Source organism: Triturus cristatus, chromosome 8 (genome assembly GCF_964204655.1).
Source record: "Triturus cristatus chromosome 8, aTriCri1.1, whole genome shotgun sequence".
Taxonomy (NCBI): Eukaryota; Metazoa; Chordata; class Amphibia; order Caudata; family Salamandridae; genus Triturus; species Triturus cristatus.
This window is the reverse complement of record NC_140591.1, coordinates 81,975,204-81,989,254: the sequence shown is the minus strand read 5'-3', so window position 1 is coordinate 81,989,254 and position 14,051 is coordinate 81,975,204. Positions and strand designations below refer to the sequence as shown.

The 14,051-nt window shown below is 44.6% G+C and overlaps 1 long non-coding RNA gene across 2 annotated transcripts in view; it reads right to left on the bottom strand.

Moving 5' to 3' along the window:
* Positions 1-14,051, bottom strand: part of LOC146801384 (uncharacterized) — a 217,619-nt gene that overhangs the window by 41,021 nt on the left and 162,547 nt on the right. The window lies entirely within an intron of this gene.

Genomic DNA, 14,051 nt, shown 5'->3' with positions numbered 1-14,051 from the left:
TTATTCGTCCCAGGCTCGACCGCATCTTAGCGTGTCAGCGCCTCGGTGACTCTTCTTGTAGTCGAAACAGGACAGACGAGTCATGTCTACGTGTGGTGTAGAGCTAGCGTGTATCGCTAGCTTCGCTAGCATACCGCATTACTCGGCATAATACGGGCACCATTTTACTAATGTCCGTGATTAAGAACATGGACTTCTTTGGCTTAAGGCTACAATATGGTTAATTCCTTGTGTGTGACAATGTTAAAAAGAAATTACCAAGTGTACGAAGGCGATTTTGTTCATGAAAACGGGGGGGCATGGATCCCTTAGCTGGGAGGGTTTTTGGCGGCCATCTTGCAATGGTTAAATGTTTGAAAATGATGTTCCGCCCGTGTTCTACTTATTAAACATTCAAAATATTTACAAAAACATGGTTTATACATAGTGTTTGTTCTCGGTCTAGGCTGTCTGTGACCGATGGCTTATCTGAAGTGACCGGGCTAGTGAAAACATAACAAATATACACACATGAAATCCGACAAAACAAACAATATTCTGGTGTTGCATTTAAAACACTTTGAGGTCAGTAAAAAACCCCCATAGTTTTTTAAGGTCTTTTTAAGGTTAGGTAGGTAGGATGGATAAGAAATGTTCACTACTTTGAAACAAAGACTTTTATCGGAAAAGGTGCATAATAACACTGCTTTCTCCGTGCGGTTTTGCGTGGTTTGGAATACCTGGGTTAGTTCACCTCAGGAACTGTCACCATGGTATGTTATCATTCAACCCTGTGGTGTCTGTACATAACATGAACACCTATCTTTGTTCCTTCTCTAGTAGGATCTGTTCCAGATTTTCACATGGTTTAATGTGTTCTAGCACTACCCATCTCATGTCATTTGGGCTTGCTCTGTGGCACCGGATGTTGCTTCGATGTTCGCAGATTCTTGTGCTTATTTTTCTGGTGGTCATCCCTACATAGTGCAGGTCACAACAGCACGTTATGAGGTACACAACTCCCATGGTGTTACACGTGGTGAATTTACGTAATTCCCATGTCTTTCCTGTATTGAAGACTTCCTCTTTGGTAGTAGTAGTGAGATGGCATACACTACAGTCGCCGCATGGATAGTGGCCTGTAGGTAATGTACTAATTACCTGTTGATTATTTTTATTTTGGGGCTTCGGGCGGGTGTGTACTAGTATGTCTTTCAGATTTTTTCCCCTCTTATGTGAGAAAATTGGTAATGGTATATTCAAAGTACCACTATTCAGAATCCGCCAATGTTTTTTCACCAGTTTGGAGACTTTGTCTGATGCTATGCTGAAGGTGGTTATGCAGATTGGTCTTTTGTCTGTTTCTGTCTCATGTTTTTCATAGGTTTCTAAAAGAGCATCCCTGTGATTGTTTCGTGCTCTTTTCTTTGCCTTCGCAATGGTCTTAGGAGGGTATTTCCGTATTTTCAGTTTTTCTGCTAGATCCTTCGCATGTTTATCATAATCTGATGTTTCTGTGCAGTTCCGTCTCAATCTGAGGAACTGTCCAAAAGGAAGGTTTTCTTTCAGATGACGCAGATGGAAGCTGTCGTATAGTAGGAGGCGGTTTTTTGCAGTTGGTTTGAAATGGGTTGTGGTTTTTAGCATGCCATCTACAGCAAAAATGTTAAGATCTAGGAAAACTAACTCAGACCTGCTCATTGTGTGGGTCAACTTCAGGAAGGGATCCTGTATGTTTAACCATTCAATGAAGGCAATGGCTTCTGTTTCATCACAATTCCATATCACCACAATGTCATCAATGTATCTCTTCCATTCCAAAATCTTCTGGCGATGTGGGTTTTAGTCTGATAGAATCTTCTGTGCCTCTAGGTGATGGACGTACAGACCCGCTACACTCGGCGTGAAAGTACTACCCATACTAGTACCACGTTGTTGTTGCAAAGTAGCTCTTCAAAACGGAAGTAGTTCTCTGTCAATGCCCATTTACAACATTCAAGAACCACATGTTGTGGTGTATGGTAGGGCCATGCTGATCCGTATAGAATTTCTTCATGGATATCCAATGTTTCTTTGTGGGGAAGCTAGTATAAATGCTCTCCACATCGAGGCCTATCAGGACGTGACATGTAGGGTCAAAATGGAGGTCCCTCAGTAAACAGAGTACAGCTTTGGTGTCCTTCAGATAGGTGTTAGTAGTTTGTATCATTGGACGTAGGAAGGCATCCGCAAACTTGGAGAGTGGCTCTAGGATGGATCCAATTCCTGAGACAATTGATCGCCCTGGTGGTTTTTCTATTGATTTGTGTATCTTGGGGATTGTGTAGAAGTAGGGTACTGTCGGTTGTTTGTTGATCATGAGCTCCCCTTATTTTTTGGTTATCCAATCATGGGCGAGTGCTTGTTCCACCATGCTGGTAATCCCGATCCTGATCCTCTCAGTGCGGTCTTCTCTGATGCGTCTGTAGTTTCTTTCGTCAGACAGTAGTCTAAGGCATTCTTGGCGGTATGTTTCTGTGTCTTGTACAACGATACCCCCACCTTTGTCAGCTGGTTTTATTTTGATGTTTTTTTCTTTGGCCAAGATCTTGATGGCTGTTTTGATGTATTGTGGAAGGTTTTCATGGTTGTTGGATCCATTTCTCCCACTTCTCTCAAGACCGCCTTCTCAAAAGCCAGTAGTTCCACTGGTAGGATGGCTGAGGGGGGTGTAAATGTAGATTTCAGGTGGAGGTTAGTGTCTCCTTTCTGGGTCTCCAAACTTTCTTTGTTTTAAAAAAACACCCTCAATTTAATTTTTCTGATGATTTCATTAAGCTTGCAGCTGAGTTGGAATTTGTCTAGCGTAGGCGTGGGCACAAAACCAAGGCCCTTTTCTAATACTGCTAGTTGTATCATGGATAACGGTGATCCAGATAAATTCACAACTAGACTTGGTTGTTGCTGGTGCTCGGTTGATCCGACGGGCCAATACTCCGTGTATGGCTCCATGCTGACTCCAGTGGTTGTGCCCATTGTACCTGTTGTCCTCTTTTGGTTTTGCCTCTTGGTGCTCCTCTGCCCTGTCCTAAAAAAGGAGCTGGTGGATATTCCATATGAGGGGTTGACTCCCAATAGGAGTATGGTTGTGGTTGGGGTTGGTATTTGGGTGGGCCGTAGAAAAATGGTGGGTTTGAGAAAGGGGGATGGTGCAGTGGCCAACCATAGCCTCCTTGACCACCTCTGTTTCTCATTCTTCCTCTGAAATTGCGGCGGCCTCTTGTGTTACTTTTTTGTCCAGAACAGTTGTCAGAGCCATTTGAGCTAGTGTCCGACCCGTCTGTATCCGTGTTGTATCCTGGTTTTCTCCCTGTTAGTTGATAGTCATCCCTAGTGTAGGGGTAGGCCTTCTCGTGGTTGAAGTTCTTTCCGTCTTTTATAAATTTCTGATACTTGGTCTCCTTAAGTGTTAATTCAGACTCTGTCATGGTCTTGTTGAGCTCATCCAATAGTTTTTTTAACTCTGCTGGAGTTTGGAAGGTTTTTAGTTTGACCTCTAAGGTGTGTATTTCCTCTTTCATTGCTCGTGAGAGGCGTGTTGCGGTTTTTATGATCAACACAAGCCAGTCTCTTGTGCAATGCCAAGAGATTGGCGACCAATCTTTTTTGAAGGTTTTGTCTTCCTGGAAAATGAACGGCTCATTTCGCACAATCAATCCCCTTGGAGCTGCATTTATCCTAAGGTATTCTGTCATCATGATACCATGAATGATTGTTTTCACCTGATTTCTTTGGAGCTCTGTTAGCTCATCCCAACATTGTGCTTCATTGCTGTCTCTGTTAGGTGTGTCGACAAGGGGGGTCATGGAGGAGATAATTCTTTCTACTTCCTTCTCAGTAAATGTAAGGCCTGTTATTTCTGCCATGATGTTGTGTTGTGGTGTCCAGTGGTAAGAGTGTAAAAAAAGTGGGTTCTTTTGTGTAGGAAGTCTACCGCAGCTTGCGCTGTTAAATATTTATCAAAAAAAGAGGGAGTAGGAGGATTGGCCTAGGTTCACCCTCCTATATGTTCAGAGTACAGCAAAATTAATCCATAAATTACGGATCATGAGAACCTAGCCACGGCGAAAGTGAGGGTTCAACAATTTGGTGTGAACCTCAACTGTCAATCGAAAAAGAAAAGTTTCTTTTCTTGAGTCATCATTGGGGCCATCCAAAGCATCTACTGCTTGGGGCGTGCTGCGACTTGCGAAGTTACGTAGGAGCACTTGTTTTTGTGAATATATCTGTAGTGCATTGTAGGGGAGTGGTGTTTGTGCTAATTAAAAATATACCTAACTAGTGAGCTAATGCTTTATTCCTGCTCCTAGTTAGCAAGATTAACAAGCATTGGCATAGCCAATAAGTCTCGCTTTTGGGACCTTATAAGTGTTTAGCCATGCAACAGTTGATGTTGTTGCACCAAGGATATTGTGCTGCATAGCTAAATTCTTAGAAGGTCCCAAAGGCGAGACCTATTGGCTATGCCAATGCTTGTTTCTTTTACACAGGTGTGCCCTGAGGCAACAGCAAGGTTTAACAACTGTGTTAAATATAGATTTAGGACGTGCACAATCCACCTCAAGACTTGTCTTAGATCAAGCCTAAAACAAAAGTAGGAGGCATTAGAGTTGGTCCACGAGATGAAACAAAACCTCTGCATTAAGTGTTCTCCAATGTGACTCTTACTTCACTTTATAAGTGTGTGTGTGTGATAAATTGTGTGTGTGTGTGATAAATTGTGTGTGTGTGAGAGAAATTGTGTGTGTGAGTGTGTGTGTGTGAGAGAGAAAGTGGGAGAGAAAGAGTGTGAGAGAGTGTGAAAAAGTGTGTGTGTGAGTGAGTGTGAGAAAGAGTGTGTGAGTGTTAACAAGTGTGTGTGTGAAAAAGTGTGTGTGAGAGAGAAAGTGTGAAAATGAATGCGTGTGAGAAAGTATGTGTGCGAGAAAGTGTGTGTGCGAGAAAGTGTGTGTGCGAGAAAGTGTGCGTGGGAGAATGTGTGCGTGGGAGAATGTGTCCGTGGGAGAATGTGTGTGTGGGAGAATGTGTGCATGCCAGAATGTGTGCATGCGAGAAAGTGTGCATGCGAGAAAGTGTGCGTGCGAGAAAGTGTGCGTGCGAGAAAGTGTGCGTGAGAAAGCGTGCGAGAGTGCATGGGACAGAGTGCGTGAGAGAGTGTGTGTGAGAGAGACAGTGTGTGAGAGAGAGAGGGTGAGAGAGTGAGTGTGAGAGTGAGAGTGTGTGTGTGAGAGTGAGTGTGCCCCCAATATCATGTTTCAATATAGGACACTGGTAATTCAGCCATTGGTCCAATAATATACATTCTAGATTAACCAGGAAGAAAAAGAACATTTTAGGTCTGCAATGGATAAAAGGTGAAAGCATGCGAGCTTCAATGGCAGAAGAGACATTCAGTTGCTTTCCACTGGAAGCAGACCTGTCCCAGTGCAAAGAATCGCGCTCCAAGCCTATCCCTTACAGCGTTGAGTAACAGGGTGCAGTGAAGGAAACGTTCAAGGCTAGCTGGTGTCCATACGTAACTGGAGGGGCATGCTTTAAAAAACACTTTTCTCTTGAGGTTCTGTCTGCTAAAACATTTTCTAATCTTTATTTAATGCAATATTGGCTAGAGGAGAGAAGCCGGAGTAAAGTTCTCTAGGTTTATAGTCTGGAAACTTACCTACACTCAGCAGTCTTTTCCGCCTGACTCCAGAATGGGGCTGTCGCTCTGTCCTTACACAATGGCAACCCCTGGCTTGCTATCTCCATCTGATGCCCATGTGTCCAGCGGTTGAAATAACACCCTGCACCGCCCTGTGTGTGCTGGAGCAGACCGCCCTGCACAGTACAAGCAGGGCACGCAGGGAAACTCTGGAGTAGGGATCACACGCCCTTCTTCAGCACATAGCAGTAAACATTTATAGGGCTTTTCTGTAACCACCTGTTATATTATTAACCCAGGTGCTTCGGGAAGTGTATGGGACTTCATTTCAGTAAAGGCGAGCAAGCCTTGCTGTTTTTTGGAGGTAGGACTACAGCATACTAACTCTTCATACAAATAAAGAAGTACCTGGCGAGCTTCAAACCTTACAAATGCTGTGCTCTCCTACGAATAGGATACCAAAGTCATGAATGCAGGACTCTTGAGTGGAAACAGACACACGCAGAGGAATATCTCATATAACAAGTAATCCAGTAAAAAAACAAATCACAATGAAAGGAATGGCAGACATCATAATATAAATATTTACCGGCTTACATCAAAAGAAAGCGGTTCTGAGATGTGGCATGAAGAGCCAGTACATTAAGAGCCACTGAGCGGCAGAATCATTTTTGACGCAAGTGGGACAGTAGCAGCGTCTACAAACAGCACGCCAGCCTACATTTCACCTTTGGAACATGGCAGAAGAAGAGCTGCTCGTAGGTGTCTTGAGACGTTCACCCAGCTCCCCCTCCCCCTCCTTCCAAGTTAGACGTACAATCTTGGCACGTCATTAATGGAATACTATAGAGGCCTTTGACCTATAAGGGCATTTAAGTGCACGAAGTCAACTTACTCCAATTCTAATTACACGTTTTAAAAATAAACATACAATCCAACTAGCAGCAAAAAAACACTGTTCACTGACTAAGCTCCATGAATATGTATTGTATTGAATGTTTCCTTTTACTGTTTTACCATATATTTTATTTTTATTTATTTTTTGTTCTTTGGGGTGGGGGTGTTGTAGTGTATTTAAGCTATTATTACACATTGTCAGAGGCACGCTCATGTCTGTGTTTACTTATGCCTTGTGTACCTTTTCTGGAATGGATCGGTGGTCGGGGACTCAAAGTTAACTTCTCTCAGCTGCAATTGGGTTCCCGAGCTGGTAAGATTAACAAGCATTTGCAATGCAATCGGTCTCGCCTTTGGGACCTTATATGTATTTAGCTATGCAGCACATTAGCCTGGGTGCTGAAACATCTACTATGACCTCTGGTGGTCGTTTTCCATCAAGACAGTTAAATAGAGGCAGTTGAACAGAAAACAAAGTCCCTAAGCGGAAGCAGAAAAGTCCTAGGGCTGATCTCCAGAGCCCACAAAGTACATACACATATAAGTATATAATAAGTATATACTAAAGTATATACAAGAGGTCTTAAATGCTCGACCTGAAAAGGAAGGTTGTCTGTGGCAGATTACTTGCAGTGAATCAATTTTTAGGTCTTGGCTACAGACAAATTCACCTGTCTTTTAGCAAGATCTGCTGTTTCCAAAATACATATAGTGGACTTTGGGTCAGCCCCTAGCTAATGAATGGATGGCTTTGTTGTGAATCTCCCTTCCCTATTCCGGATTTGATTATTTTCTTCTCTATTTGTTAGAATGTAAACCCAAAAGAAGCATTTCTCTACCCTTCCTCTGCTGATCATGTTTCCAATCAGGGATTATTATTTTGTTTTCTAATTCACCACTATTTTGCTGTTCCGCCCTTGCTCCACAAAGTTAGCCATATCGCACACACACACATATACACTTTAAGAGAACCTGGAAGCTGCAAATCTCTGCTGGGCTACTCGAAATGTTCTCCCCATGCATTGTTGTAGGCCTTTCTTTGATATTTTATATTAAATGGACATTTGCCATGTTAGATTTCCAAATTAAAATAGGGAGCTGGCGACAGGACATAAGTGCTCACTGGGGAGTTTGTTGGTTATGATGAACAGTGGAGAGTTAACTTGAGTATTGTAGGTTTGTTGGGAGTTAAAACGGAGTTCCACAAAGTCATATGACTAACATGACAATATTTAAAAGCCAGTCTCGATATTTAGGGAGATCCTGTACACAAGGCTTCAAAAAATCATTTGAGTAAATCACATGAAATATTTTTGCTTCCAGTTCCATAGAATGACTGTTCGTTGCTCTGCAGTCAATCAGCTACAGTGATGAATAGGTGGAAAAATCGATTGACTTTGATGAGTAGTAGAAGCAAGAGAAGCACAGGAGTACGAAAGATGGTAGAAGAGAAGAGGTAGAATTAGGTGTAGTAGTAGAGTTAATGAGGCAAAACCAGTAAGCTGAAAAATAAGACAGGCAGAAGAACACACAAAGGAAGAGTTGTTTAGTAAACAGCAGGAAAAAAGATTTGGTACGAGAGAGCAGGATTAGAAGTAGGAATATGAGTAGGGGTAACATGTCGAAGTAGGAGTAGAAGTGGCAGTCAGTACAAATGGGAGCAGGTGAAGCGAGAGTAAGAGTTTGAAAAAGCTTACAAGAGAATGTTAAGTAAGAAAAAGTAAAAGAAAGGAGTAATGTCAAAGATGAATGAGAATAAGAGTAAGTGCAAGAGCAGGAGTAAGAGTAGGCATAATCTGAACGAATATGAATAAGCCGGAGTAAGAGGTATATGAGTAAGTCAGAAAGGGTAGGAGGATAGATATTAACAGTTTTAAGGGTAGAAACAGGGGAAGAAATAAGCACTGGGTCAGAGCAGCGGTTCTGAGTAAGAGCAGTGATCGGAGAGGAGATAAGTGACATGACAGACTAGGAGTACGAATGACAGAAGAGGTAAGTACAGGATGGAAGTAAGAAAGATGGTGTGCTCCATTATAATGCATAACAATAAAATAGCTCTTTAGGTGGATTATTAAACCTGATGGCCAAATACTTGTGTGGGCTGACCCAAGAAAGTCAAAAACTTTCACCAAGCAAGAGCAGGAGGCAACCAAAGCAACCAATTGATGTGGAGGGCCTATGTCAAAAGGTTATGAAGACATTCTAGACAAAGCTATGCTTTGCTCTGGCGGGAGCCTAAAGAATGTAATACTTGCAGAATGCATCTATCCTGGGAGGGTGGGGGTAAGCATTTGCCATGCTCATTTCTCCTATATGTACATCCCTATAGAGTACCACCAAAGCCATCTTAGCTAAAATTGATAACGGACTGAGGATCAGACTCACACAGTCCTGCAGGGAAGAGATGTAAGAAGTGTTCATCTGTCAATGGTGGCCTAAGGGGGCTGCATCATTGCTACGAAAAGTTGTTAAAAAATGTTGTCAATAGCCAAGGAAGCTTTTGATTTCACAAGGTTAAAACCTAAGAAGGTCCTCACATCCTAGTTGTGCAGCAACTCTTCATTGAGGGAAGCGCAAAGACATGAAAAGAAGGTAGGTTAAAAAATCACATTCCAGTGGAATTCTTTCAGTACCTTGTTGGCAAAGGTGGGATGAGTCCACAGGCCCACCTCGCCCTGATCAGTAACAGCGTAACAGACAAAAACATTTTTTTAAAAACCTGTTGTAGTGAAAAAAATATAATAAAAGACTTCTTTTGGTATACAGTGCATACATGAGATTGCAATGTATGATGATTCAATGGACTTTTGAGATGTAAAATGGTGCCTCGTGCATTGCAATGCATGTACCCCGTAGGAGATGAAAACATACACTAAACCGCGAGTATTTCCTTCTCACCTCGTGCTATTAGCTGAGGCAGAGCCAAACCCACTGTATATAGTTTGAAGTCCAGTAACAATATACTGAACCCATCTTGCATGACTGTCCCTGCACTGAAAGTCGGGGGAATCAGAATTCTACTCCCAGACAGATCTCAGGGGTCCCCCACCATAAACATTTATAATCTGTTGTAAAAGTACTTCATTGGCTACACGTATAAGCCCAAATTTTGTGTGCAATCTTTGTCACCCAGCTCAAACTGCTGAAAATAAAACCTTGAGACGATATTAAAGTATTTACATGTTTAACCAGGCTGGTTGCTAAGTAGAAAACCACGTGAACATTCTCTAACTCGCTTCTTGTACGTAAGAGTGTTCTAGAAAAAAACATGTATGTCGACCGCGGCGTCGGTCTAGAGTGGGTTCATAAACAAGTACATTTTTGAATAGTGCTACTAATAGTGTGTCCTAGATCAGCAGGCTGAGACAGGATCAACTTGTTCTCTCTAGTTTGAACTAAACAGCACTTCTAGCTATCAATATCAAGTTTTTTTTTTCATATAAAGGTTTAAAGATAACCTTGATCTTCTATAGTATGTTTCACTATAGCTGTGCAACAAGTGGAAACAAACGATCAAACCAGGGAAAAATGCGCAGGAAGGGCTGCACACATCCCAGTTCACCAACTGACCATTAACCAGCCTGTCTTTATTGACCCTGTGTCACGAGACCGTAAACAAGTCCCCAATACATGAACTAGAGGACGATACCCTCCCTGATCATGCCATAGCTTTTTTATCCTTTCAGGACAACAGTCTTGTGACGACCGCCTACAACATAGTACCACAGGATTACGGGCCCTTAAGAATCAGCAGGTGTTTTTGACTAGCCCCGCCCCGAGGGAGTGCGTTACGTATAGCGTCTTCCCTGAAACGGCAGTAGTGAAGGACGTAAAAGACGAAGAACCCCGAAGACGCGGGGTGTACGTGGGACTTCAGAAGATGCCGGGAGAAGACGCCGTCTGCAAGTCCAGTCAGCGGAGTTCCCTCCACACACCGACGCCAGAGCCTGACGGAAACAACGGAGCCACGGGGGTCTCGTCTGCCGTTCCCGACCGAGAACAAGGACTTCAGCGACCGCGCAGAAACCTGCCACGCTCCTGGAGGAGCGTGGCTCGCAGAGGTACGGGTCCGATTACGGGCATTAAAGGGGAGGCGAGTTAATGAAACAGAGTGAACCTTGCACATCAGTGTGTAGTCCTGCCTGTTTTCCCGCCTCCCTCACAATTGATGACTGGCTGGTGCATATTACCTCACTCCCTGTCCCCGTAGAGATAAGCACTCGAGAAAGAGGCCTCTGATTCTGGTTTCTTTGTGTTTTGTTTTCTTCCAAGCATCCTACAAGCAAGAGGATCCAAGAACAGAGTGACATGGGCTAAAGAGGTTTGAGCCTGTTCCCCTGCACATATTACGGAGAATGGTTGTCTGCCTAATTGTCTAAATAAAGAGGGACCAAAGAAATAGATTTCCGCCTGAGCATTTTTAAAACCCTGAAAGTCTGTTTCAGTGACAGGGGATCGACACATTACTCGCAGGGGTGGCCTTCTCACTCCTGACGCCCCTGTCAGTAGAAATGAGTGAAGAACCAGTATGTACATGTGACCTAAAAAGGTGCAAAAATAACTACAAAAAACAGAGTGCTGATTAACAAGGGCTGCCATGTGTTAATATTTACCAACATTTTCACTGCAGATACTTAAGAATACCGTTCTGTTTTGTCAAATATTTTGGTGTATTTTTTCATTTTTCTATCAAACTCCCTTCCAATTGTTTCCTCAGACGAGATCGATGAGATAAAAACCAGGAGCGGGATGAAATGTACGTCCCTATAGGGAAAGAGAACACGAAACCCAATGAAGTAAAGAGAAAGGGAATAAAAACAAGCATATGCATAAATTAAATATAACTTTTGAACTGATACTTTTCCCTCAAATTGTTGGAGATAATGAAAATTTTCCTAGCTATCGTAACGGAAAGTTTCAATTCTATTAAGGACTCGGAGGCGAGGATTATGCTATCCTTTCTCCACTTTATTGAATAGCAGCCATTTCAAAACCACAAAACCAAACTACTATTCCCATGCAACATAGGGAATACAGAAGAAAACAATAGAGTGTCCACAGGTAGAGCGTCCTCTCCTCTGCACCAATCACAGGCTCCGTTATGGATATAGTCCTCTGTTACTCTCCATTCCCCCTCTTTCGTCGCTGTAGGTCAGGCAGACAGTAGGTGTTCAAGAGTCTTGTTTCCCGGAATCTCCTGAGGAACAAAACAAAGTATAAGCGGCAGCTATGGCTAAGGTTTCACCTGTAGGGGGAAACAATACAACCAAGCAACAGCAAATCAAGAAAAGAAACCAGATGAGAAAAAGGATTACTTACCCCAATACGAGGGTGGGAAGGTATCACGGAGGAACGAGAGCCCTGGGTGGGATAATCCTCGCCTCCGAGTCCTTAATAGAATTGAAACTTTCCGTTACGATAGCTAGGAAAATTTTCATTCTATGTCAGGACCGGAGGCGAGGATTATGCTCGTTTAAAGCTTGCTCACCACCAAGTAAGCCATATTAATAACAGGTTTGAAGTAAAACCGCTTAAAGGTAGAGTCTGAAGACCAGTCTGCTGCGTTCAGAATGTCTTCCAGACGAGCTCCCAGGGCAAATGCCTTAGAGGCCATCGCTCATCTAGCGGAGTGAGCCCCAAAGGCTCGAAGGTCAATCCCCGCTTCCTGCATCACCCATCTCACCCAGCGGGCAATGGTGGGAGAAGAAACTGCTCTATGAGGCTTCCTGAGCGCAATAAGCAACTACTGCTCGCCCGGCGGGCGAAACTCTTCCGACATCTCCTCGTAGGCCTTGAGACATGAGACCACACACAACTTAGGAACATCAGGAAAAGCAGGGTACGAGACGGATTTCGTCCCACATTTCGTCCTTCGACGAATCATGAAAGTGACTCCCGTAGGAGAGAAGACCCTGCTGGAGATATCCAAGGCCCTGACATCAGACACTCGTCTGCAGGAAATAAGGCACAGAAGCATTGCCAATTTCGCCGATAGCTCCTTGCGCGAAAGGAACTGGTCAGGCTGCCAAGAAAGGAACAAGTTCAAAACCTGATTCACATCCCAGAGCTTGGAATAACGAGGCTCAGGAGGCAGAGAAAGGCGAATGCCCCGAAGAAGGCGGCAGACCAAAGGATGTTCGCCTACCGGAGAGCCGTCCAACACTGCATGACCAGCTGAGATTGCAGAGCGAAAGGTGTTGACAGTTCTGTAAGCCAAGCCCTCCTCCGCTAGGCTGGCTAAAAAATTCAAGATAGAGGTTACATCTGTTGCCACGGGATTGAGACTCCGTCGCATACACCAACGACACCATCTCCTCCAAGAAGATTGGTATCGCTTGACAGTGCTGTCGGCCCATGCCTTTGACATGAACTTCTCAGCCGCTCCCGAAAGGCCCGGGACCGCCCAGCGTCCCCTGTAATCCGCCACGCCATTAGAGCGAGTGAACCCTGCGCTATCAGCGGGTGAGCAACGTTGTCCGGACCGAGCAGAAGAGTCGGAAAGTGGGGGAGTGGGATTGGAAAATCCCAAGAAAGTTCCAGAAGAACCGGAAACCAGACTTGAGATCTCCAAATTGGAGAGACTAGGACCACGTCCGCATTCTGTCGACGGACTTGAGCTGAGACCCTGATCAGCATCGCAAACGGGGGAAAAGCGTAGCCCCGCTCGCTTCCCCAATTCTGAAGAAAAGCATCGGTTTGTGCCGCTAGGGGATCCGGTCTCCAACTGAAGAACCGGGGAAGTTGATGGTCCAACCGGGAGGCAAACAGGTCGACTGAGAATGGGCCCCAAATGCTCTGGAGGTCTGAAAAAACTCCTGGATGCAGCTTCCACAGACTCCCGTCGTAAAAATGACGAGACTGAAAATCCGCCACTCGGTTGTCCTGACCCGGTAAGTATTCCGCTGTCACAGACACGTGGTGATCCAGGCAATACTGCCAAAAGCTCGCCGCCATGTCCGAGAGCGCTCTGGACCTCGTGCCCCCGAGATGGTTGATGTACCAGACTGCTGATACATTGTCCATCTTCAGTAGTACACAAGACCGGACAGAGTCCTTGGTCCAGCATTGGATCGCAAAGGATCCTGCCAAGAGCTCCAGACAATTGATATGTAACTGTTGCTCTTGTGGTGACCACACACCGCCCGTCGTGAACTCGCCGCAGTGTGCGCCCCAACCGGACCTGCTGGCATCGGATTCGATAATGATCTCTGGGGCGGATCCGAAAATAGCCCGCCCATTCCAGGCCTCCATATTGGCGAGCCACCACTGAATCTCCTCTCTGGCCTCTGCCGAAAGGGGCACCTTCCGAGAGTAGGAGCAGCCTTTGCGAAGATGATAGGCCTTGAGGCGCTGCAGGGCCCTGTAATGGAGTGGGCCCGGAAATATGGCCTGAATTGACGCCGACAGCAACCCTACAAGGCGGGCCAACTGCCTGAGAGATAGATGCTGCTGTGTTAGCGCCCGCCTGAGCTCGTGACGAATCTTCGCCAACTTG